This window comes from Tupaia chinensis, unplaced genomic scaffold (genome assembly GCF_000334495.1).
Source record: "Tupaia chinensis unplaced genomic scaffold, TupChi_1.0 Scaffold000365_1, whole genome shotgun sequence".
In the NCBI taxonomy this organism is placed as follows: domain Eukaryota; kingdom Metazoa; phylum Chordata; class Mammalia; order Scandentia; family Tupaiidae; genus Tupaia; species Tupaia belangeri.
Window position 1 is genome coordinate 1,364,651 of NW_006159862.1, and position 26,848 is coordinate 1,391,498.

General features: G+C 48.7%; 1 protein-coding gene across 4 annotated transcripts in view; it reads right to left on the reverse strand.

Moving 5' to 3' along the window:
* SPECC1 (sperm antigen with calponin homology and coiled-coil domains 1) overlaps positions 1-26,848 on the reverse strand; it is a 362,600-nt gene that overhangs the window by 52,777 nt on the left and 282,975 nt on the right. The gene's annotated exons all lie outside the window — the stretch shown is intronic.

The window sequence follows — 26,848 nt, forward strand, 5'->3', positions numbered from 1 at the left end:
ATTTTGCCATCGCAAATACAGAGAAACAAACAGTGAGCAATCACCCCCCAGGGGGGAACGGCCACACTGCAATCCCTTCTTCTCCATTCACGCAAACATCTTTTTTAAGGTTTTTGCCATAGGGCATGTGTGTTGCCAGAGAGAATGAGACAGAGAGACAGAGAGAAGAAAGCGAGAAATCACCCCCCAGGGAGGATGGACATGCTGCCATCCCATCTCCTCCATTCTCCTCTTGGGATTTTGGACATGCACGCACATGTGCCTGGCATGAGTTTCAAGCTACTGGGTCCGAGACTTGAACTGGAGTTGGCCATGTGAGATCTAGCACCTGTAACTACTATGCCTACTGCTGGCCCTGATTCTTTTTTATATAATTCTGTTACTGGGTTAAAAAAACACCAATCTTGGGGCACGTAGGTGGTGTCGTGGTTGAGAAGCTGGAGTCCTACAAGGCCAACTATGGTTTGAGTCCCAGATCTGGCATCTTGTTTTCCTTCTCTCTTTCTGGTCAAAATAAAAAAAAAAAAAAGGTAATAATATTAAATAAAATTAAAGAATTCTTTTTTAAAAAACAACAAAACAAACTCATTAAACTCTAACAGAAGCTTTCTTTAATTGATAGAGTGTTTATCAGAAAACAATACAAAATTGTATGTAAAGGTGAGATATTAGGGGCCAGCAGATGGTATGGCGGGTATGTTGCTGGCCTTCCACTTGGGCCAACCACAGTTTGAGTCCTGGACCGGCCGCTTGAAACTCATGCTAGGTGAGTATGCATGCCTGCTCAAGAGCCCAAGATCGTGGGAGGAGAATGGAGGAGGAGGGATTGAGGTGCCAGGTTTGTCCTGAGGTCCCTCTAGGCATGCCAGGCCGTGCGTGCAACTGTGACCCAGCATGGTGGAGGCTAAGGGTGGATTGTGGTGTGAAGACTCTGCTGGGGGTGTCTGTCTCTTCTTTCTCTCTCACTCTCATTGTTGCTCTCTCTCTGTCTCTCTCCAATGGAAGAAATAAACAGGCTTTAACAAAATACGTTACAGGGACCAGCAGATGGTGGGTTCCATCACTGGACTCCCATGTAATCAGCCGCAGTTCAAGTCCTGGACCCGGTGGCTTAAAACTCACGCCGGGTGCATGTGCGTGCGTGCCCAAGATCCTGGGAGGAGAATGGAGGAGAAGGGATTGTGGCGTGACCATCCCCCCTGGGGGGTGATTTCTCGCTTTCTGTCTCTAATGTCTCTCTCTGTCTGTCTGGCGAGCGCACGCGCCCTATAGTGAAAATCTCTCAAAAAAAAAAAAAAAACTCACTCCAGGCACATGTGCGTGCATGCCCAAGATCCCAAGAGGAGAATGGAGAAGGGATTGCGGCGTGGCCATCCCCCTGGGCGGTGATTCCTCACTTTCTCTCTGTCTTTTTGGGAGTACGCACCCTATAGCAAACATCTCTTTTAAAAGAAAAAATACATTACAAAATATCTATCTAGGAACCAGGTGGTAGTGCAACAGTGACCCAGCAGAACTTCTATGGGAGAGGTCCTGGGCTTGCATACCAGGCCCTCCCTTAGCATGTGCACATGCCTGTCATCCATGTCTGTGATCCAGGGTGGATTGTGGCATGAGGACACTGTCTAGGGTGGCTGTCTCTCTCTCTCTCAGAAAAAAAAAAAAACTTAAAAAAATAAATCTAACACAGAAACTCTTACAAATCAAAGAGTCTGATAAAAATACAACCGAGCAAGGGACTTCGACACACCTCACTCAGCGTTCAACAGAGCGACTGGGCCGTAGTGAAGGAGGGCACGTCTCCACGCCCAGAGTGAGCGCAGGGACCACTGCCCTGCATCGGCCACGTGTGCCACAGCCCTGGAGAGCCGGCGGGGCCTTGCCTTTCATCTGTGCAACGAAACGGTCCTTTTACCAAGAGAAGGAAGCACTCAAAGCCGGGGAAAAGTTCGGTTTTCAGTTTCAGAGGATGCAAAAATTGTCTGAAACTCTTAAATGACGGGATTCTCCACTTCTACCCTGCAAAATGTAACAACACTGAGTTTTTATTTAAAACATGCTCCCTGGTAAAGAATGAATTCTGCCACCATCCTGCCAGAGAAAGCAGGAAAATATCTAGGACATTTCTGACTATATTCATCCGATATACGGTCTTGTTCACTGACATCATAACAAAAAAACAGGGCCTTATTAGCAGAAAACTTCCACTAATCCAAGCAACAAGAAGTCGGTGTCCTACGACTGACAGTGTAAGCAACAATACGCTTGGCATTGAAGAACAGCTGTAACCAAGGAGACTTTCCCACAGGGCAATATACCGCGGCCAAGCTTGAATTCTGCCTCCAGAAATATAAGAATGTTTCCCCACTGGAAAATCTATTTATGTTGTTTAAAAAAAAAAAAGAGGAGAAAAAAGAAACCATATGGATAAGCTCAGTAAATGCCAAATAAGAATTTAATATAATTCTTTTTTAAATTTCTTTTTAGATTTTGCCATCGCAAATACAGAGAAACAAACAGTGAGCAATCACCCCCCAGGGGGGAACGGCCACACTGCAATCCCTTCTTCTCCATTCACGCAAACATCTTTTTTAAGGTTTTTGCCATCGCAAATACAGAGAAACAAACAGTGAGCAATCACCCCCCAGGGGGGAACGGCCACACTGCAATCCCTTCTTCTCCATTCACGCAAACATCTTTTTTAAGGTTTTTGCCATAGGGCATGTGTGTTGCCAGAGAGAATGAGACAGAGAGACAGAGAGAAGAAAGCGAGAAATCACCCCCCAGGGAGGATGGCCATGCTGCCATCCCGTCTCCTCCATTCTCCTCTTGGGATTTTGGACATGCACGCACATGTGCCTGGCATGAGTTTCAAGCTACTGGGTCCGAGACTTGAACTGGAGTTGGCCATGTGAGATCTAGCACCTGTAACTACTATGCCTACTGCTGGCCCTGATTCTTTTTTATATAATTCTGTTACTGGGTTAAAAAAACACCAATCTTGGGGCACGTAGGTGGTGTCGTGGTTGAGAAGCTGGAGTCCTACAAGGCCAACTATGGTTTGAGTCCCAGATCTGGCATCTTGTTTTCCTTCTCTCTTTCTGGTCAAATTAAAAAAAAAAAAAAGGTAATAATATTAAATAAAATTAAAGAATTCTTTTTTAAAAAACAACAAAACAAACTCATTAAACTCTAACAGAAGCTTTCTTTAATTGATAGAGTGTTTATCAGAAAACAATACAAAATTGTATGTAAAGGTGAGATATTAGGGGCCAGCAGATGGTATAGCGGGTATGTTGCTGGACTTCCACTTGGGCCAACCACAGTTTGAGTCCTGGACCGGCCGCTTGAAACTCATGCCAGGTGAGTATGCATGCCTGCTCAAGAGCCCAAGATCGTGGGAGGAGAATGGAGGAGGAGGGATTGTGGCATGGCCATCTCCCCGGGGGGGGGGTATTGTGGTGTGGCCATGCCCCCGGGGGATGATTTCTCACCTTCCCTCTCACTGTCCCTGTCTCTCTCTCCCCCTGACAAATGCATGTGCCCTAAGGCAAAAATCTCTCTCTAAAAAAAGGGGGAACAAAAGGGTGAGCTATTACTATTAACAAAGATAGGACAAGCATATGCGCTACCAGTAGGATTCCTCAGCACTGTTCTGGACGTTCACAAATGCAAAGAAAGTACAACAGGTATAAAGGCTGAAAATTAACAAAATGATTATTTATAATAATCTGCCTGGAAAATAAATAAATACAATCAAATAATAAACTCATTGAGGCATAAAAGTTATCAGACAGTGCTGGGACGACGAGAGTTAACGTTTCAGGAGCCCTAGTTGTAAAACTCTTAGAAAAGAGTTTGAGGGAACCAGCAGTTAGCGTAATGGTTATGTCGCTGGACTCCTACGTAGTCGACCGCGGTTCGTGTCCCAGATCCGGTGGCTTAAAACTCACGCCGGGCGCGTGTGCGTGCGTGCTCAAGATCCTGAGAGGAGAATGGAGGGGAAGGGATTGCGCCGTGGCCATCCTCCCTGGGGGGTGATTTCTCGCTTTCTGTCTCTATGTCTCTGTCTGTCTGGCGAGCGCACACGCCCTATAGCGAAAAAAAACACTCCAAAAAAAAGAGAAAAGATTTTGACAAAAACCACCACCAGAGACCAGTAAGAAACATTACTCAGAGATCCAATACATCCAGCTCAGAGCTCAACAGGGTGACTGGCCACACGGGGACAGAAGGCACGTCCCCACACCCAGAGAGGCTTAGGGACCGCAGACCTGTGTGGGCCACGGGCACGGCTCCCCTCGAGAGCTGGCGAGACCCAGTACACCGCCAAGTGTCTAAAGCCACTTTCCCATTTTCAGCACCTGTGGCAGAGCACTCGACAGCCGGGTCACGGAAGAGGCGACAAAGTCCAGACTCGCACTAAATCCCCATTTACAGCTGTGGCAACTGCGACCTTAAGGAGAGCCTAGTCAATGAATGACACGGAACCAAATGGCCACTCAATAGGAAAAAAGATGGACTCCTACCTAATGAAACACGAATAACTTCTGAAAGGAAAACAAGTGTGTGGGTGTGTCTACACATGCATATGAAATGTAAGGAAACATAAATTCCACAGAGGAAAAAGGTGTATATTTATATATACATAAAAAGAAGACCAGGGCTGGCCCCGCGGTGCAGCAGGTAAGCCCGGTAGGGAGCCAGACCCACATGGCAGCCTGTGGCTTGAATCTTGGTCCTATAGGCTTGAAAGACACGCTAGGCGAGTGTGTATGCGTGCCCAGAATCCAGCAGGATTTTGGAGAAGGCGGGACGATGGCATACCCACACTCTGGGGTGGTGATCTCTCTTATTCTCTTCTGTTCGTCAGGTGAGTGCTCATGCCCTCTGGCAATAATAATAATGAAAAAAAAAAAAGAACATTCGGTACGTCTAGGACAGAAAAAGGTCCAAGTATTTAAGTTAGAAAGAACGCTGAGACTTCCAAGTGTGGACGTAGAGTGAACACATGTACTTACTTCCATTCCCTCCTGATGCACAGAGAAGGAATTTCTCCCAAAGGCATTGATTGGTAAGGAAAAAGAGAATAGGAAAAGAAACAAAATTGTGGCAGCTGAAAGGCCAGTGGACAAGACATAATGTCCCAGACCTAGGAAGTGAAGTCTCCAGTCAGCAGTGAGGAAGAGCAGAGTGGCCCTGACTTATGGTACAGAATGCCCCAGGAGCTCAGGTAGTTCAGGAGCTGGGAATGAGAGTGGTTAAAGACAGGGGACTGGGTTGGAAATTCGGGGACTTCGTTTATTTATGAATTTCTTACAAGGGAAGTGGGAACACACCCGGCATGCTGTGGTCCATCCCCGTCATGAGCATGTGTGTGCCCAGGGAGCACAGGGAGGCCCTGGGACGCGAACCTGGGACCTTCCCATGTGGGTCCAGTTGTGTTATGTGGCATCATGGTCTGGCCTCCGAAATCTCTTTCAACAACAGCTGGATCCCCAGATGATCCCTGGTCTGTCTGCACCAGAGGGTAAGTGAGGTCCCTGCCCCTCCCTGTGGGGGATATTCAGCCCAGCTGAAACAGGGCAGTTATGTGTCATTTGCATGACGAGGGCTGGGACCACGCTAGTCCCTCCATACCCTCAGGCCTCTTCTCTGATGTGGTCCCTCCAGGCCCACAGACAGGAAGTGGGAAGGTCCTTCTCTGGGGAATCTGACCAACCCAGAAAATGGTCCTGAAGACGCAGACACCAGGGATTCCTGAGGGGTGTGCCACAGGTCCCACACTCAACGGGCACAAGTCTCACGCGCGTGCTCAGAGCTGCTCACGCTCAACTGTGAGCAGTCGAGCGTCTATCATGAAGACAGAGACCAGGCCCCGCTGTGGAGCACGGCCGGAGGGTGCTGCCATGCAGTGGCAGGGGCCACGTGGGAAGCCTGGGTTTGGTTCCCGTCCCTACCTGTACAGGCCTGGCGAGGTGACGCATGCATGTGCTCTGAGCTAACGAGGAGGCTGGCAGGAAGGACTGCAAAGTAGTAAGACTCTCAAAAATTACCCCCACCCCTGTTCTCTCTCTTTAAAAAGAGACAGAAAGATAGTGCCTGAATGATATCACAGAGCAAGGGAACCTGCAGGAAACCATCTGCTCAAGATCTGGGGATCAAAAGAATCGATTACTCTTGGGGACATACGCAGGTGAGATTACCTCTGTGAAATAAAAACACCTGGGGTACAACAGGCCAGCTGGAGGCGTGGAGGTTAAGGTGGCTGGATCCCACACGGCTGACTGAGCGGCTCCAGTCCTGGCCCTGGAGACCTGAAGAACACTCCGGGAGTGGGTACGTGCGTGCCCAAGATCCCAAGAGGAGAATGGAGGAGAAGGGATTGTGGCGTGGCCATCCCCCCTGGGGGGTGATTTCTTACTTTCTGTCTCTTTCTGGTGAGCACATGCACCCTATGGCAAAAACCTCTATTAAAAAAAAAAAAAAAAAAGGAACAACTACAACCAAACCAAAAAGAGCTCTCACTAATTTTAAGGTAGAAGATGACCACACAAATAGAAAAACAAGCAAAGCAACTATACTGGTCATTTGCAGGAGAAATATGTAAATGATTTTTTTTTTCTTTTCTTTTCTTTTTTTTTAAAGTTTTTGCCATAGGGTGTGTGTGCTGTCCAGGAAGAGAGAGACAGAGACAGTGAGACAGAAAGTGAGAAATCATCCCCTGAGGGGATGGCGATGGCGCAATCCCTTCTCCCGGGATCACGGACACGCACACACGTGCGTCTGAAATATGCAAATTATTCGGAGTGAAGAAAGGCGCTCAGTTTCCATCAGTAATGAAAAGTGAAAAGAATGACACATTCTGCTCTGGGGCAGAGAGGGGCCGGAAGAGGATGCGTGTGCAGGATTACAGATCGGACGGTCTCGCGTATGCCCTACACAGGGGGCTGAGTAACCCTGCGGGACAGCACTCTGACCATGTGTACCGAAACGGTGTGACCCAGCCTCACACAGAGCTAACTTAGCTTTCGAGTATTTAGCACTGTTTCACAAACATTCAGCACAAGCGTAACAGGCATGGCAAATTACACTCGTCACGACACTATTTTTCCTCATAAAGGTAAAATGCGCCAACACAGAATTCTGTTTTAAACCAGTGTGCGGCGTACCACGATGTGTTTTCTAGTGCCCTCACGATGCTGCGCGGCCATCACCGCCCACCCCACAGCACAGACCCTGTGCCCACCGGACAGTCGTCACTTCCTGTTCCCTCCCCCAGGGCCCCGGGCAAGTACCGGCATGCGTTCTACTTCTGCGCACGGGCCGTTCTAGATATTTCACAGAAACGGAATCACACGTTTGTCACGTGGCCTTTGCATGTAGCTCCTTTGGCGTCACATAACGTCTTCAAAGAACTTTCAAGTTGTAGCCTGCTCCAGTGCTTCACTCTTGTCTACAGCTAAATAATGGTTCAGGTTTGGGGCCAGCCCGTGGCATGGTGGTTAAGGTGCTGGAGTTGACATGGCCAACCGCGGTTCAAGTCCTGAACCTGGTGTTTTGAAAATCACGCTGAGGGGACCAGCAGTTGACATAATGGCTATGTCACTGGACTCCCATGTAGTCGACTGTGGTTTGAGTCCCGGACCTGGTGGCTTAAAACTCACGCCGGGCGCGTGTGCGTGCGTGCCCAAGATCCCTAGAGGAGAATGGAGGAGAAGGGATTGCGGTGTGACCATCCCCCTGGGGGGTGATTTCTCGCTTTCTGTCTCTCTCTGTCTGTCTGGTGAGCGCACTAGCCCTACAGCAGAAACTCAAAAAAAAAAAAAGAAAGAAAAAGAAAAAGAAAATCACGCTGGGTGTGTGTGCATGTGTGCCCAAATTCCAGGAGGAAAATGGAAGCGAAGGGACTGCAGTGTGGCTATCCCCGCTCTTGGGTGATTTATCACTCTCTCTTCCTGCCTGTCTCTCTCCGGGGAGCACATGTGCCCTACGGCAAAAGACCTCAGAAATATACAAAAGATTTTATGTTCAGTGGTCACCAGGAGGACACACAGGACTCCACATGCAGTCATAGCCACAGTTATTCACAGGTCACAGTGAAAGACAGAAGCAAAATCGGCAAAGAGAAAAGGTACACACCTAATCTAAAAATCGGAAACACTCCAAAATCCGAAGTGTCTGTGCGCCAATGTAACACTACAAGTGGGAATTCTACACCTGACTCCCCATGACAGGTCCGTCAACATGCTACAGCACAAAACATTGTAGAGTTACCTTCAGGTCATGTGTGCAAGGTGTGTATGAAACACACATGAACTCCAGACTTGGGTCCCACCATCAAGGTATCTCATTATGCATATGCAAATATTCTAAGATCCAAAAAAGTCCACAACCCTCAGCACTTCTGGTCCTAAGCATTCCGGATAAGGGATATTCAATCTTTAGAACACTGCAGACCCCCACAGAAGGAAGCAGGGGTTTGGCATAAGCCACAGTGAGCTACTCTCACCAGTTCTGAGATCGGTGGGAACCCTCCTGAAGTCCGAGCTCCCAGACACAGCAAGGGCCTGCCTTGTAGGCAGCCTTTCTCTCTCCCTCTCTCTCTCTAAGTTTTTTTGCCATAGGGCATATATGCTGGAGAGAGACAGTGAGAAGGAACGTGAGAAATCATCCTGCAGGAAGGATGGCCATGCTACAATCCCTTCTCCTCCGTTCTCCACGTTGGATTTTGGATGTGCACAAACACCTTAACCATGATGCCTCCTGGCCCTAAGGACAGCATCCCAGGCCTGCTATACCCACTGTCTTCTGCACACTGGCACCAACGGGGCTCCCACAGCATCAGGGGCTCACATTATAAGGAAAGCTTTCTCTCACTTTTATTTCCAGGATTCCTGGAAAAGAGGCTGACCGGGTGCCTTCACATGGAAGGCCAGCACAGGCCAGAGGGCTCATGGCTACTTCTTCAATGTCCATGGAGAATGTCCTCCCCATCTCCTGGGCAAACCATCCAGCAGGTCTCTGTGCACTTTCATTTGATAGTTTTATTCACAAAGTCATTTTCACCACTGAAGTTTCACACATGTGGGCAAGCACATACGACTGAGAGCGGGAGCGGGTGCCGCAAAGCATGCTGGTCCATGAGGAAGGACCATCTGGAGGTACGGGCACCAGGAGAGGACCGTGTCTACACCTCGGGGACTGGTCTTTTGTTTCAACTTTCCAAACAAATTCCACTGTTGCCTCAGGTTGTAAGACGGAGTCTGTGCGGGGCTGGCAGGTGGCATGGTGGTTAGGGTGCTGGATTTCCTCCCCCATGGCCAACCATGGTTTAAGTCCTGGACCTGAAGGCTTGCTTTCTCACTCTACCTTTCTCTCTATGTTTCTCTCTGGTCACACTGAATAATAATATTAAATAAATAATTATTTTAAAAAAATAGAGCCTGTGGGGAACCAGCAGTTAGCGTAAGGGCTATGTCGCTGGACTCCCACGTAGTCGACCGCAGTTCGCGTCCTGGACTCGGTGGCTTAAAACTTACGCCGGGCGCGTGTGCGTGCGTGCCCAAGATCCCGAGAGGAGAATGGAGGAGGATTGCGGCGTGACCATCCCCCCTGGGGGGTGATTTCTCGCTTTCTGTCTCTCTGTCTCTCTCTGTCTGGCAAGCCCATGCGCCCTGTAGCGAAAACCTCTCAAAAAAAAAAAAAAAGAAAAAAGAAATAGAGCCTGTGCCACTGAAAATGTCCACACACAAAACAGAAGCACCGTATGATCCCACAATCCCACTTTCAGGTATATATTCAGAGGGACTGAAAGCAATATGTCGAGGGGAGATCTGTCTTCCTATGTTCACTTCAGCATTTTTACTCACAACAGTCAAGACACAGAATCGACGGGCCAGCAGCTGGCGTGGTGGTTCAGGGCGCTGGATTCCCACACGGCCAACCGTGGTTCAAGTCCTGGACCTAGAGGCTTGCTTTCTCACTACCCACCCTCCTCACCCCCGCATCTCTCTGGAAATATTTAAATAATAAGAACGATAAATAAAGTTAAATAAAATAATTGTTCTTTTTTTTTTTTTGGAGAGGTTGTTGCTATAGGGTACATGTGCTCACCAGAAAGACAGAGAGAGACAGAGAGACAGAAAGCAATAAATCATCCCCCAGGGGGATGGCCACACTGCAATTTATTTAATAATATTAAATATTCTCCTCCATTATATAATATTCTCCATTCTCCTCTCGAGATCTTGGGCACACATGCACATGTGCCCGGTGTGAGTTTAAGCCACCGGGTCCGGGATGTGAACTGTGGTCGACTACATAGGAGCCCAGCGATGTAGCCATTATGCCAACTACTGGTCCCATAAATAAAATAATTCTTTTTTTGAGAGGTTTTTGCTATAGGTGTGTGTGTGTGCCAGAGAGAAACAGAGAGACAGAAAGTGAGAAATCACCCCCCAGGGGGGATGGCCATGCCGCAATCCCTTCTCCTCCATTCTCCTCTCGGGATCTTGGGCACACATGCGCACACACCCAGCATGAGTTTAAGCCACTGGCTCCAGGACTAGCACCACGGTCGACTACATGGGAGTCCAATGACATAGCCATTACACTAACCGTTGGTCCCAATAAAATGATTCTTAAAAAAAAAATAAGATACAGAATCAACTGAAGTCTCCATCAGTGGGGTGAATGAATAAAGAAAATGTGATATACACACATAATGGAATACTATTTAGCTTCAGAAAAGAAGGAAACCCTGTCCTTTTTTCTTTTCTTTTTTTTTTTTTTTAAGAGTTTTTGCTATAGGACATGAGCGCTCATGGGAGAGAGGTAGAGAGGGAAAAGGTGAATTTACCTCCCTCCCTGGTTGGGGGATGGCCATGCCATAATCCCTTCTCCTTCGTTCTCCTCTCAAGATTTTGGGCATGCACGCACACACACTGGTGTGATTTTGAAGCCACTGGGTCTGAGACTCGAACTGTGGCTGACCATGTGGGAGTCCAGCACCCTCACCACCATGCCACCTGATGGCTCCGGAAATCTTGTCCTTTGTAACAACACGGATGGATCTGGAGGACATTATGCTAAGTGAAATAAACTAGGCACCGAAATACTGTATGATTATACTGAAATCTAGGCTCTAAGCTGCTGTCATAAAAACAGAGAGTCGAAAAGGTGGTTCCATAGGCTGAGGATGGGGGGGGGGCAAAGGGAAGGGACCCATCAAAAGCACAAGGTCTCAGTAAGACCCAAGGCATGAGTCTGAGCGACCTACTGCACCACACCAGGGAGACAACGATCGATAGCAATGTACTGTTTATTTCAAAATCGCTACAGTAGATTAAAATGTTCTTTTTTTTTAGTTTTGCCATAAGATGTATGTTTTCACGGGAGAGAGACAGAAGGAAATGAGAAATCACATCCCCCCTAAGGAGGATGGCTACATTATAATCCCTTCTCCTTTATTCTCTTCTTGGGGACTTTGGACACACACACACACACACACGTGCTCAGCATGATTTTCAGGCCACCAGGTCCAGGATTCAAACTGTGGTCAGCCATGTGGGAGCCCAGCACCTTAACTACTATGCCACCTGCAGGTCCCTGCCCAGGTTGTTTTTATTACGCGGTCCACCACGTAGGATCCAGCTGCTCCAATCATAGCATTTGGCTATTCTAAAATAGATTTTTCTATGTTCTCACAACCAAAACAAACAAACAAAGAAACAAACCAGGGAGAGCTAAATTGGTGTAGGAATAACACGTTAATGAACTTGACAGAATCGTTCTACAATGTATACCTAGATCCAACATCACACTGACTCCATAAAACACACTATAATTATTTGTAAATTTGAAATATGTAAGTTAAAACATGTAAAAAAAAAAAGCCCATAATACAATAATACTAATTTCTGTTGCGAATCTATCTTTGTAATGAAGTCAGGAAAAGAACCACTCTGATGATGATAAATCACAGCATTTTACGTTCTTTAAACTGCATGTAATCCTCAGGAGACCTGTCTCAAAAAAGAAAACACCAAACACAGCCCCAAGTGGCCTGGTACTCACAGGCCTCTTGCTATTGGGTAAGTGTATTTTAGTGCTTATCTGTGGGAACGCAGGGGCAGAAAAACACAAGTGGCCTGCAACGTGGGTGTTCTTTCCATATTCAAAACGAGATCCCGTTTGGACATCCGCACGACTGACTGTTTTCCTCCAGAAGAGAAGAAGATACAGCTCCTAGCTAACAGGTTACAAATGGGTTCAGTGGGGTCGGCAGGTGGCATAGCGGTTAAGGGTGCTGGTCTCCCACATGGCCGGTTGGGATTTGAGTCCTGGAACTGGCAGCTTGCTCTCTGTCTCTCTCTGGTCAAATGGAAATACATAAAACGGGTTTAAAGATGTCTATTTGTCCCTTAAGAATCATACAGGCATTCGTGCCACGCAGTTTCAGAAACTGAACAGGTTCAGATGAACGTGTCAAGTAAACTCTCTGCTATTTTAACCCCTTTCTCCTTGCTATTTGAAATGCAAGATCTGAACAGGCCGTGAGTAGCAGGAGATGCTTACACTGATCTGTATCGAAGGAAGGGGTCTGCCGGTCTTTTCTGTAAAGGACAAGGCTGTCAATAACACTGGTTTGGCAGGCGTCTGGCCAGGAGGTCTTGGTGGCACCCACCCGGCTGTGCCCAGGAGCACAGACACAGACAATGTGTAAGTAAGTGGGTGGAGCTGTGCTCCAATAAAACTTTATTTACAAAAACACGTGGTGGGCTGATAAGGCCCCTGGACAACGGTTAGCAGCCCCTACATCCCAGTGAAGGCTTTTACCCTAAGTGTTCACAGTACCTGACCCCGTTATTACTATCGCGAATGTTAACGCTTTCAATGACATAAAAGGGTTCGCTTTTACTGCCTTGGTCGAATAAGAAGGGGTCGTGCCAAATGAGAAAATGCTCAGCTCTGCAGAGTACGTGCAATTCAGCGCAGGGAAGTGTCGGGGATATCGCTTGGCAAAATGCCTGCTGCTGAAAAGTGTTTTAACGGTCTCTTAAGTTTATATTTGAATTTAAAAAGATGCAGTTTAAGCAGAAATTGACGTGTCACTCTGCACGTGGCTGCAGAGTGGGACCGTAGGAACCTGAATGGAACCGCGGACCCAGCAGGCTCCTTCCTCACACCCTCGCGCCAGGACACACCATCCTCAGGTGTTTTGATTTCCCACCTGCAATGTTTTCCCAGAAAGGTTTAATTATTGGCTGTAATATGTCTTTACAGCCTTTCCCCTCAGACTTTCCACCCCCCAATTATGTTGTAATATTACATTCGATACAAAGAACATATTTGGGTTATGAATCATAATAATAAAATGATAATTGTCAGTCCCACCTCCCAAATAAACACTAGATTACCAATAACCTTGTAACTATCTCTTTTGCTTTATTTTATTTCAACTTCTTTTTTTTTTTTTTTTTAAGTTTTTGCTATAGGGTGTGTGCACTCACTGGAGACAAAGAGAGAGAGGAAGGAAAAGTGAGAAATCACCCCCCAATGGGGATGGTCATGTCACAATCCCTTCTCTTCCATTCTCCACTCAAGATTTTGGGAACTAGGGCTTGCAGGTGGCATGGTGGTTAGGGTGCTGGACTCCCACATAACTGGCCAGGATTTGAGTCCTGGACCTAAGTGGCTTGCTCCTCACTTTCCCTTCCTGTCTCTCTCTGGTCAAATTAAATAATGATAACAAATAAAATTAAATACATGAAATAATTACTCAAATAAATAAAGTAAATCTCAGATACGCTTTTTTAAAAAAAAGGTTTTGGGGACCAGCAGTTAGCATAATGGCTATGTCGCTGGACTCCCATGTAGTTGACCGCAGTTCGAGTCCCGGACCTGTTTGCTTAAACTCACACCGGGCTTGTGTGCGTGCGTGCCCAAGATCCCAAGAGGAGAATGGAGGAGAAGGAATTGTGGCGTAGCCATCCCCCCTGGGGGGGTGATTCCTCGCTTTCTGTCTCTCTCTCTGTCTGTCTGGTGAGCGCATGCGCCCTATAGCAAAAACCTCTCCAAAAAAAAAGAAAAAAAGAAAAAAGAGAAAAAAGGTTTCGGGTGCAAATGCACATGTACCTGGCATGTTTTTCTTTCTTTTTTTTTTTAAGAGATTTTTGCCTTACGGTGTGTGCACTTGTGAGACAGAGAGAGAGAAAGAAAGAGAGAGAAGGACAGTGAGAGGAAAAGAGAGAATTCAGCCTCCAGGGGGATGGCCATGCTGTAATCCCTTCTCCTCCATTTTCGTCTCAGGATCTTGGGCATGCATGTCCACACACCTGGCATGATTTTCAAGCCACCAGGTCTGGGACTCAAACCGTGGTCGGCCATGTGGGTCTCAGCCATGTGGGAGTCCAGCGACATAACCACCACCCCATGTGCGCCCTGCCTGGCATGTCTTTCAGGTAGCTGGGTCTGGATTCAAACCACGTAGTCAGCTGAGTGGGATCCAGATGCCGTAACCCACCACACCACAGGCTGACTCCATTTTTTCATACATAAAGTAATGTGTACTCTTTTCTTCTTTAGTTCCCAAGGTTTCGGTCACAGGGCATATGAGCTTGCTGGAGAGAGGCAGAAAGAGACAGTGAGAGGGAAAGTGAGAAATCACCCTCAAGGGGGAATGGCCATGCCATAATTCCTTCTCCCCCTCTCTCCTCCTGGGATTTTGGGCACGCATGCACATGCGTCTGGCATGATTCTCAAGCCGTCGGGTCCAGGACTTGAACTATGGTCTATCAAGTGGAAGTCCAGCACCTTAACCACTGCATCGCTGGCTGGCCTCACATGTACATTTTTAAAGTATAGTTTGGTACGATTTACGATGTAAACAGCAGTTCCTCTGACACCCCTACCTAGCCCTTGTCCACCTCTCTCCAATCCTTAAGCTTAAGCTCCTCTAACTATACTTCTTCTTTTTAAAATAAACTACAGCTTTGTTGAAAGGTCATTTACTACAAGGCTCGCCCTTTTGAAGTGTACTGAGCAGTCGCTTCTGGTGTATTCACAAGGCTATGCAGCCACCACCACTATCTTATTCCAGAACATTGTCATCGACCCTCGCAGAAGCCTGTCCCCACAAGCAGTCCCTCTGCCCTGCCCTCGCTCAGCCTTGGTAGCCACAGATCACTTTCTGTCTCAGTGGATGTCACCTGGCCACTGCGTGTAAACGGAATCCCATACTGTGTGGCCTTTTATGTCTGGTTTCTTTACTTAAAAAAGATGTAGGGCCCAGCAGGTGACATGCTAGTTATGGTGCTGGATTCCCACATGGCCAATTGCAGTTCAAGTCCCGGACCTGGAGGCTTGAAAAAACACGTCAGGTGTGTGTGTGTGTGTGTGTGCATCCCCAAAATCCCAAGAGGAGAAGAGACTATGATGCGGCCATCCCCTCCTGAGGGGGTGATTTCTCACTTTCCCTCTCTGTCTCTCTTCAGTGAGTGTAAGAGCCCAAAGGCAAAAGTATATATAAAAAAAAAAAGTTCATTGCAGAAAATGTGTGAAATACAGGAAGGCGTAACTAAATTTCAAATATTCATCTAGAGATAACCACCATTAACAATTGTATATATTTCTTGTACAAAAATAATGAAAAGAGAAAACATAAGTCCCAGTGATTTGAGTTGAGATGCTTTGGGAAGAAATCATCTTGATGGAGTTTTCTTACTAAGGTCACTGTTCCTAAATTACCCTATTTGAATAACCATACTAAAGGGGAGGTAAGAAAGAGATGGTTAGGGAACCAAACTCACCATTGTACCGTGAGTACAAAGCGCTAGGAAGGCCAGCAGGTGGCGTGGTGGTTAAGGTGCTGGATCCCACATGGCTGACTGCCCGTGTGGAGTCCTGGAGCCCATGGCCAAAAAACCTGCCAGGCACATGTGCTTGCGTGCGAGTGAGCCCAAAATCCCAAGAGGAGAATGGAGGAGAAGGGATCGTGGCATGGCCATCCCCCCTTTGGGGGCGATTTCTCACGTTCTGTTCTCCCCCTCTTTATGAGCGCACGTGTCCTATAGCAAAAAAAAAAAAGCAAGCAAACAAACAAACAAAAAACAACCCCCCCACTAAACGAATAAACAAGCAAAAGCACTATGAAGAAAAACAGGAGTCCGGAAGGGCAAGGGTCTTTGAGTTTAAACCTGTGGAGCTCTGGTTACTCATCATAAATCACAGTGGTACTGATAAAAATTTCCTGAGAACTGGGCAGTTCCCTGAGGTATTCAAGTACAGACCAGTTTATTGGGTTCGTCCCTCCTGAACGAAGCCTTTAACTGGAGCTTGCAAAACAGGTCTGTTATAGGAAACGGCGTTTACTTATTAATATGCAAAAGGTATTGCGAGAAATGAGTATTTGCTTACATGATAAACTCAAGATCCCTGAGATAAATAATCACTGCCCTGTACAAGAGACTTCAAAAAATCCATGGAAAGACGGAATTAGAATACAGGTTTACTCTGGTGCAAAGCAAACCGGAAATGCGTGTTCACAATATGCATTTCCCGTGAAGACTTTCTGAAGACCCCTGCACAGAGGTGGTGTAGGTTTTCACTTCAGAATCTTTCGGCACCTGTACAGGATGCTGAAGTCAGAGGTGTCTCTCGTAAATCCCAATCCAGCCATGCAGCCTCGTCCTCCATGGTGCCTACGGGCCCCCTGGGGACAGGCTAACACTAAAGGTGCTGAGGTCTTACTGTTACCCAGAAATGCCACGCGGGGCGCTCTGCGGGGCAGACGGGGACAGCTGCAAATGCGGTGCTACCAGGTCCTTCGCCCTTTCTCCCCTCCTGTGCCCTCAGACCTCAATCTGTGTGCACTGCCTCCTGCCTTCCTGTGGCTGGGGATTGGGGACCCCTAGCCAGTAACCCTCTCTGCATGTGTGCAGTTCAGCGCTAAATCTCTCCAAAGCTCTCTGTCACCTGCAAGGAGCACGACAAGGCACAGCCACCCCAGGCCTCCAGGGGTGGCAGCTGCTGCACTCGTAGGGCCCCTGCTGTGCCCCAGACTCCTGGCCAACACCTGTAACATGGCCCAGGTCACTGGGCAATGTTAAAAGTGTGGACTCTGTCAACAAGTGAGAGCTCAGAACCAGATTCATTCTGAGAACTTGGAGGAAAAAGCCCAGCCTGGCTACTCTGACACTCGAGGTGTTGAACCAGACTGAGCTTTGGGGACCTCTGACCTACGACACGGGAGCTACCAAATGGGCACTGTCCCAGCACCTATGTCTGCAGTAGTTTGCAGCAGAAGAAAACTAGCAGACGGAGTCCCTGGGGTCGGGCGGCCCACAGCAGTTTCACGGCCCCTTCCTTAGGCTCCAGCTATTCACTTACTCTCGATGAGAAACAAGTGAGGACCTTCACATCCACTGCTTTTTTGTTTGTTTGTTTGCTATGGGGCACGTGCACTCGCTAGAGAGAGACAGAAACAGTGATGGGGGGAAGTGAGAAATTACCCCGGGGGGATGGCCACGCAGGAATTCCTTATCTTCCATTCTCCTCTCAGGCTTCTGGGCATGCATGCACACGCGCCCAGTGTGCTTTTCAAGCTGTGAGTCTGACACTCGAAGTATGCAGTCGGCCATGCAGGATTCAGCCCTTAACTACCACGCCCCCAGCTGGCCTCCCTGTGGTGTCCCTAGCTCTAACAGTTGCAGAGGCTCAGCGGCTGAGACGCAGAACTGCTGAAAGCCAGCTCTCTTCGGCCTAGCTGCAATGTCAGGCCAGAGGTTTCCAGGGCTGCCTGCACGTCAGGGTCCCCTGAGCAGCCAACCACGTGTACCTGAGCTGTGGGCAGCGTGGAAAGAACAGGCTCCTGCGTACAGTTCTGGAGGCCAGGGAGCCCACGATCAAGGCAGATGCGTAGTCTGCTGAGGGCCCGTTTCCTGGGTCACACGTGGTGTCTTTTTCTCTTTTTTCCTCAGTTTATTTATTTCTCCCATGGGGAGGGGCTCCTCCCATAGGGTCTTCAAGCCACAACCGAGCCCCAGACGTGGCCAGTCCAGATCACGGGAACCGCCTGTCTGCTGGGTCCACGGAGGTCTTAGGATGTGAACCTAGGACCTCCCCGTGTGGGTCCAGCTGCATTACCACTAGCATCTGCTGGCTGGTGCTTGCACGATGGGAGGGGGTCAGGTGGCTCTCTGGAGCCTTTTTAACAAGGGCGCTAATTCCATCAGGGGGCCTATCACCTCCCAACGGCCCCCTAAAATCATGACACTGGCAGCCGGGTTTCAGTGTGGGGGTGGTGTGGGGCACGAACATTCAAACCACAGCGGGAGCTTAGGAATATGGGTGCCTGGGCCTCCCTTTGAAAGACTTTGGTTCTTCAGATCTGGGGTTAGGCCCGACATAGATTTTAAAAGCTGTCCAGGTGATTCTAAAGTGCAGCCCACACTGAGAACAGCCTGGTGGGCGGAATTCTAAGAGGCCGGTGACCTCTGCTCGGGGTTACTCCCAACTAAGCTGTGTACACAGCAAGGGGCTTCACTAGTGAACTGACCCAAAGGCAGAGACATGATCTGGGTGGGCCTGACCTAGGAGCAGGAGGTTTCATGTAAAAGCAGAGTTCCCACCTGCGGGTGGCACACGTGGAACTCCGAGGCTGGAAGCCTGCAGCACGAAGTGGCAGCCACGTGGAAAGGCCTCAGAGGAGCCGGGGACCTGAGTGTGGCCTCCTCTAACAGCTGGCAAGAAGAGGGGGAACACGGCCTGACGCTGAAGGAGCCCAACCGTAACTGAATGAGACGGCAGCAGGTGCTTGTGCAGGCTCCCCCATGAGGACGCCGCTCGGCTGACCCCTAGTTTTAGGCTCACAGGACCTGAAGTGGAGGCTCAGCCCCCAAGCCAGACACCTCACCTACTGAGAACCAGGGCGTGGGCCTTGGTTTAAGTTGCTACGTCTGTGACAACTCGGTACCCGGCAAAAGAAAACCGAGCAGTGACTGTGGGGAGAGCCGAACGGCTTGCACACTTCTATCTACCACAGTACTGCTCTCCTGCCCTCATCTGACATGAAACCAGGCCTTCACAACTTTTAAACTTTGTCTCTAGGAGTCACTAAAGGTCATGGGCTCTAGCTTTTGAGATGTGGGTGATACATAAGGATCCCCTGTCTGAGCCCGTGATGGAATCACCTCTGTCGGCCTCGAGTCCGGGGCACGGTGGGGCCTTAGGAGGGCAGCAGGTGCCACCCCTGGAGGCGTGGGGTGGCTGGGCCTGGCCATACTCCTTGGGAGGTGACGGAGGGCTTTGGAGAGATTTAGTGCTGAACTCCACACACGCAGAGAGTGTTACAGGCCAAGGGCATCCAGCTACAGGAAGGCAGGAGGCCGCGACGGGCCGTCCTCAGCCCAGCGAGGCCCAAGGACACAGGACAGCAGGGGGGATGGTGGACCTGGTAGCACCATACTTCCCAGTTGTCCACCTCAGACCTGCAGAGTGTCCCATGTGGCATTTCTGGGTTTCACAAGACCTCAGTGCTCACGCTTTAGGGATATGAAGTTCCTGTTTCTTTTTTCTTTCTTTTTAAAAGTTCATTCATGGGACCGGCAGTTAGCGTAATGGCTATGTCACTGGACTCCCATTTAGTCAACCGCGGTTTGTGTCCCGACCTGGTGGCTTAAAACTCACGGGCGCGTGTGCGTGCGTGCCCAAGATCCCGAGAGGAGAATGGAGGAGAAGGGATTGAGGCGTGGACATCCCCCCTAGCGGGTGATTTCTCGCTTTCTGTCTCTATGTCTGTCTCTGGCGAGCGCACGCGCCCTAAAGCAAAAAAAAAAAAACACAAAAAAACAAGTTCACTCATTATTTCCATGAGATAGGGACCCCCAACAAAGTCACCATGCCATGACCCACCCCCAGCATCACCCAGCCCTTGTTGTGTAGAGGCCTGTACAGGAGCCCCTGGGCCTCAAACTCTGGGCCTGTCCATGTGGTCCAGCCGTGTTACCGCTGCGCCACCCGCTGGCCCCAGAAAGGCCCTGTTTCTTGCTGGCTAAGCCTGTGACTTTCGCGGCTCCTCCTCTCCTGCCCCTGTCTTCAAATGTCAGTCGTTCTCGTGCATCTAGTCTCTGACGTCTGCCACAGCAGAGAAGACAGAGGCATCTGAAGCACTCACGTGACTGACAAGGTTAGGACGCCCGGATAAACAGGAGGAGGCTATACGAGGGCAAGGGTCATTCTTAGACTCCTGCCCATCATAGCCGTCATCTCGGTTTCTGCTCCTTTAAATTCGTCCTGGTGATTACAGTAGAGAGAGAAATTTCTCCATCATCCATGAAACTAGGAACTAAAAGCAGACAAGAGATGGAGATGTGGGGTCCCAAGGTCAGGTCTGTCACTGGCTCGGACAACAGCTGGCAGGCAGGAGGAGCTGCAGGGTCAGGCCAAGTGTGCTCTGCGGGGCCTCCCGGGGAGTCTGACTTGTTCTAAGAGACCCAGGGATACCTGCACTGAGCAGAATGCCAGGAAGGGTCTGCTCGCCTATGAGAGCCAGGCTCAGCGAGGGCCTGTGTCCACAACGAGGGCTCTGTGCATGGCGAGAGCTTTGTGCACGGCGAGGGCCTCCACCCACAGCAAAAGCTTGCTCGCTGATCTCAATTCTGGGCTCCCTTGAGACAGCAGAAAGCTGACTCGGGCTGAGCACGTGGGTCTGACCGCTGTTCTACCTTCCAATGCTGGTAATGGGGCAGCCGCCGTAAACTGCAATGACTGAATCAGAGATACTGCAGATTTTTTCTTTTTTTTGGAATACTTGCATATACTCCCATGAGGTGTCCTGGGGATGGGACCCATGTCTAAACACAAAATTCATTTACGTGTGTGTGTGCCTGGCTGTATCTCTCACACACAAAGCTTGAAGGTATTTTTCCTTGTCAGAGTGTGCGTGTGCCTGTCAGAGAGAGACGGGAAGCAGTCCCAGTGGGGTGTAATGGCACTCAGTCCTTTCCCCCATTTCTCCAGCTCATCAGGATTTGTGTGTTTAGTTTGCTGTAGAGCGCATGTGCTTGCTAGAGAGGAAGAGGGAGGGAGAGGGAGAGGGAGAGGGAGGGGGAGGAAGAGGGAGAGAGGATGTGAGGCTGGCCACACTGCAATCCGGTCTCTCTCTGGACTCTGGCGTGCACACGCACACACTCGGTCTGTTTTTCAAGCCACCAGGTCTGGGAATCAAACCACGCAGTCGGCTATGTGGGGTCGATCACCTTAATCACGACATCTGGTTTCTGTCCATCAGGACTTGGGCATGCACGTGCACACGTATGCCCCATGTGGTTTTCAAACCACGATCTGCCATGTGGGACCCAGCTCCTCATGCGTGGGCTTACCCACTGTGCTATGCAGCTGTTTATTTCTTCCATGACCAAGGCGGAGAGAGGGAGAAAGAGAGACAGAGACAGAGAGCCAGCACCCTAAGAGGGTCTTGATAACCCCGCCCCAGCCAGCCCTGGCTCCAGACATGCATAAGCCTGGAGTGGACAGGGTGGACCCCAGATGCGAACCCAGAACCTCTCTACGTGGACAGCCTCTCAGGGCGCCGTGTTTACCACCGCACCGCTGTCTGGCTCCCTGCCACATCTGGGATGTGGTCACTCTTGGGCAGATGTGGGATTTTCCACCTGTGGTGTCATGGCAGTGCTTAAGAAGTTTCAGATTCTGAAGTATTTCAGAGTTTAGATTTTTGGATTACGGATGCTCAACCTGAAGTCACTGGAGCAATGATGTCCTCAATCTGAGCCTCCAAGCCTAGTGCCTGGTGTGCGAGACGCCGGGATGAAAACACCAGAGTTCTTGAGGCGAGGTCGGCCACTGCTCACGTCACCCCCCTGGTCATACACCCAGCTTCCCCAACTGGAAGATCTTGCTTTGTCTTCAAGGCACACAGCCCCCCCAGCATATGCATGTTTCACTTCTTATTTAATTGTCAGCCCCAGGAGAACACAGCTCCACGCAGCAGGACTGTTGCCTTTGCCTGTTCCATTCGCTGCTGAATCCCCGGCACCTAAAACACTTCCCAGCACTGAGTAGGTCTTGGCAAAAATCCCTCACTGAATTATGAGGTTGTCCAGGATATCGTGATGTGTTTTTCTATGTAAAAATGCATAGAAATAACAAATGGAGAGATTTAACATAAGCCATCATTTTATCCTTTGGCAAGGTAAAGGGAAAGCTGTTTTAAGTCAAAATACGCCTGCTAAATAAAAAAAAAAAAATACGCCTGCTTACTGGCTTTCAACAATATAAACATCGAGTTTTCAATAATTTCTTCTGGCTCTCCAAGTCTGAGGGGACACACTTAGGAAGGCATCTTAGACAAACAGGTCTAGACAAATAATATTTGGGGGAGAATAAATAAATATATATATATATATACACCCCCCAGGGCAGATGGCCACGCCGCAATCCCTTCTCCTCCATTCTCCTCTCAGGATCTTGGGCATGCACACAAGCGTGCTGGGTGTGAGTTTAAGCCACCGGGTCCGGGACTTGAACCGCAGTTGACTACATGGGAGTCCAGTGACATAGCCTTTACGCCATCTGCTGGTCCCATGGATACATACGATTTAGAGTTCTCTCTATAGTCATGGAGATTTAACAATGAATGAACAACACTCTCAGGCAAAAGGAATGTAATGCAAATGTTAAATGTTCTGAAAACTAGGGGCCCAGCAGGGAGCACAGTGGTTAAGGCACTGAATTCCATACGGCAGACCGCAGTTTGAGTCCAGGACCTGGAGGCTTGAAAATCATGCTGGACATGTGTGCATGCCTGCCCAGAATTCCAGGAAGGGAATGGAGGAGGGATGGGGGTGTGGCCATGCGCCCTAAAGGGTGATGTCTCACTTCTCCTCTCACTGTCTCTCTCATCTGTGTCACAAAAACCTTAAAAATTTAAAAAAAAAAAAAAGCTAATTCAAGACGCTCACAAAAATCAAAATAAGTATTGTACTGCAGTTAATATTATTCTCATGATTATGACTTAAAATACAAGGGGACTTCAGAGAGTTTGTGGGAAAATGGAATTAAAGTACAAGTTCAGTTTGGTACAAAAATTTTTTGAAATCCACACATAGTTCTTTCATAATATGCCGTTTCCGGGAACTTTGGAAGCCCTTTCACCTCTCTATTGACTCCCAGAAGTCTAATTATAACAATGTTACATTATAAAAGGCCAATTACTTCCAAATTTTTTTTAAAGAGAGAGTTTTGCTATAGGACGCATGTATTCACCTGGGAGACAGACAGAGACAGAGACAGAAAGTGAGAAATCACCAAGCAGGGGGAATGGCCATGCCACAATTTCTCCTCCTCCACTCTTCTGAGATCTTGAATATCCACGCACATGCACCCAGTGGGAGTTTTAAGCAACCAGGTTCAGGACTTGAACCCTGGTCGACTACATGGGAGTCCAGCAACGTAACCATTATGCCATCTGCTGGTCCCACTTCTAATTCTTTTTAGAGAGAGAGATTTTTGCTATCGGTCACATGTGCTCATTAGAGAGACAGAGAAAAATAGAGAGACGGAAAGCGAGAAGTAACCCCCTGGGGGGGATGGCCATGCTGCAATCCCTTCTCCTCCATTCTCCTTTCGGGATTCTGGACATGCACACACATACGCCTGGCGTGAGTTTAAGCCACCGGGTCTGGGATTCGACCTACGGTAGGCCATGTGGGAGTTCAACAATGTAACCATAACCAGTACGCCATCTGCTGGTCCCTTGAAAGTTGTAATTCTCTTTTTGTACCTATGCGGACAGTTCCCTTGGCCCACTTCTGTGAGGTGAGAGTGACGAGATGGCTAACCCTGACCACACAGCTTAGGTCCCCATCCCTGACCAGCTACTCTTTCCGACCGTCCTATTCGATTTCCCACCGCTACCCTATCTCCATTTTGCAAAAGCCTCCTGCAGACCACTGCTTCCCTCTCACTTCTTATCCTTTTCCATTTCCGTCGCAGCAGCATGGCTGACATGCTGAGGGTAGCCTTCTTTTACAGGATGGTTCAACCCTCAGGAGGAGGCCAAAGCAGAGTGGACGGAGTAGCTAAAAGAATAAGCAATGGAGGGGCCAGCGAAGTGATGCAGCGGAGATGCAACCTCCACGATGCGGGACCCACAGGGGAATGTCTGGGGTTGGCATCCTGAGGTCTCCTTATGTGCTCCTGGCTCACCACATGTGCCTACGACCTGGGCCAGCTGACGCTGGGGGTGGATCATGGCATAAAAACCCTGTTGGGAATGTCTATCTCTGTCTCTCTGTGTGTGTCTCTCCCATGGGAGAAATAAATGGATAAGGTTAAAAAAAAAAAGAAGAAAATAAACAATGGGAGCCCCAGCCACAGTTGAGCACGCTTCTAAAAATGCTGTGCTCTGCAGGCTGGGACCATATGGTAGGCCCAGGTTCTATTCCTGGTCCAACCTGAAGTCCAGGCTGGTGGCCTGAGTCTGTGATCCGAGCAACGCAGGATGCTGAGGCAGACGGCGTGCAACTCTGCAACTTTGTGGCTGGCCTGGGCAACACAGTGAGACCTGAGAAATAACAAGGTGTGGTGGTGATCCCCTGTGTTCCATCTGGGAGGCTGAGGGAGGACTGTGACATGGCAAGAGACTGTCTTCAAAAACAGGGGGGAGAGGGAAGGCCAGCAGGTGCTTATGGCGCTGGACTCCCACATGGCTGACTGCAGTTTGAGTCCGGGCCTGGCGGCTTGAATCTCATGCAGGGCTAGTGTGTGTTCATGCCCAAAATCTCAGGAGGAGGAAGGAGAGGGGCTGTGGCATGGCCATTCCCCCTGGGAAGTGATTTCTCACTTTCCCTCTCACTGTCTCTGCCTTCCTGGTGAGCACACACGCCCTATGGCAAAACCTTAATAAAAAATAAAAAAAAAAATAAAAAGAGAGAAAAGAACAATAAACAACGGGTCAGGAGAAAGTTCGCACTTCCGGAGCCTCTATGATCAGTCATTAACATGACTGATTTTTTTCTTCCTCTCTTTAAACACAAAATGAAAAAAGCAATCTCAAAGACACAAAGATGCAAGATACTTACTATCCCTGAGTACCAGATTCTGATTTTAAGACATCTGGTTGCTAACACTGCAAGGAGAACCCAGCCCTGCTTCTTCTTCTTCTTTTTTTTCTTTCAAAGTTCATGAATCCATTTCTTCCAAGAGAATGATAGAGAGAACAAGAGAAAGACAGGAACCCCAACAAGGTCCCCGTGCCATACCCACCCCAGCCCAGCCAGCCTGGATCGCAGGCACGTGCATGGACTCCCGCACACAGACAGGACCTGATACAAACAGGACCTTTTCCACATGGGCCGGCTGCACCTCCAGCCAACCCCTGCTTCGTAACTTGGGCCGGGTCTTGGCCGAGGCCCAGTTTTATTGCTAGTTCTTTCTCTGTCTCTGCCACCCTAAAAATCTTGAGATTGGAGGGGAATATTGTGGTATCAGAATCTTAAAGGTTTCAGCAAAATGGAGTAAAGATGGGAAAGTAGGACCTGAGTGAGAAGAATGCAGTAGGATTTGGCAATTTTGAAGAAAGTGTCTCTTCAGTGTGAACAGTAAACCAGTAAAGCCTATATATATATATGTGGACAGGAGCTTTGCAACCTCGGAATAAACAATACTTTCTTAAACAGGACACAAAAAAAGTACTGACCATTAAGAGAAAAGGTTGCTAAACCAGACTTAATTAAAATGAACAACTTTGTTCATCCAAAGAGTGAAAATGCATCTATTTGACAAAAGGCTTACATTCAGAATATATAAAGAACTCTTAAAAGCAATAAGGAAAAGAAAGACAATCTGATTTTTTAAAAGTGGGGCAGAAGCCCTGAGCAGACCTCTCTGCAAAGACACCACCTAATGGCAATTAGCATATGGAAAGTTGCTCAGCCTCGTTAGCCAATGGAAACTGCAAATCAAAATAGCAATGAGAGCTATGCATTTACCCGGATGACCACAGGGTAGCAAAACCCACATGCCCAGTGCTGGTGAGAGTGTGGAGAGCTGGGTCTCTCGTGTCACTGGTGAGAAGCCTCGCACAACTGCTTTGGAAACCTGCTTGGCACCAGCTGCTGGACTTGCCTGTGCACACTCCACGGCGTGGCAATTCCAGTCCTAGGTACACGTCCAGGGGGACGAGAGCACACATGTTCCACGAGACTTGCACAAGAATGCACTGGCGTGGTTTCTAAGGGCCCCACCCTGGAGATGCCTCCACCATCCATAGCAACTGGACGGACAGATAAATACTGGCATATGCACGCAGTGGGCTACTAAAGGGGGGGACAATGAACACGTGATAAATACATGCAGCAACACAGGTGCTACGACCGGCCGTCACAGGAAAGACCTGTGGGCCCTGGAGCTGCTTGATTTCTGGGTGGGAGTAGAGACAGGCTGTCACGTCACCATAATCCATGGAACTATACTTGCTAACTTGTGCACTTTTATCTGTGTATACTATTTCACAATACAAGAGCTTAAAGTGGGCCAGCAGATGACGTGTAGGCTGGATCCTACATGGCCAACTCAGCAGTTTGAGTACTGGATCCATTGGCTTGAAAATCACGGTGGGTGCATGTGTGTGCCTGCCCAAAAGGGAGAGAATGGAGAAGAAGGGATTGCAGCATGGCCATCCCCCCTTAGGTGGTGATTTCTCACTTCCTCTCTCTGTCTGTCTCTCCAGTGAGTGCATGTGCCCTGGGGCAAAAATCTAAAAAGAGAAAAAAAAATGTTTCAAGTACTATCAGGTAGAACTTGTCTGACTTTCACAGAAAACAAA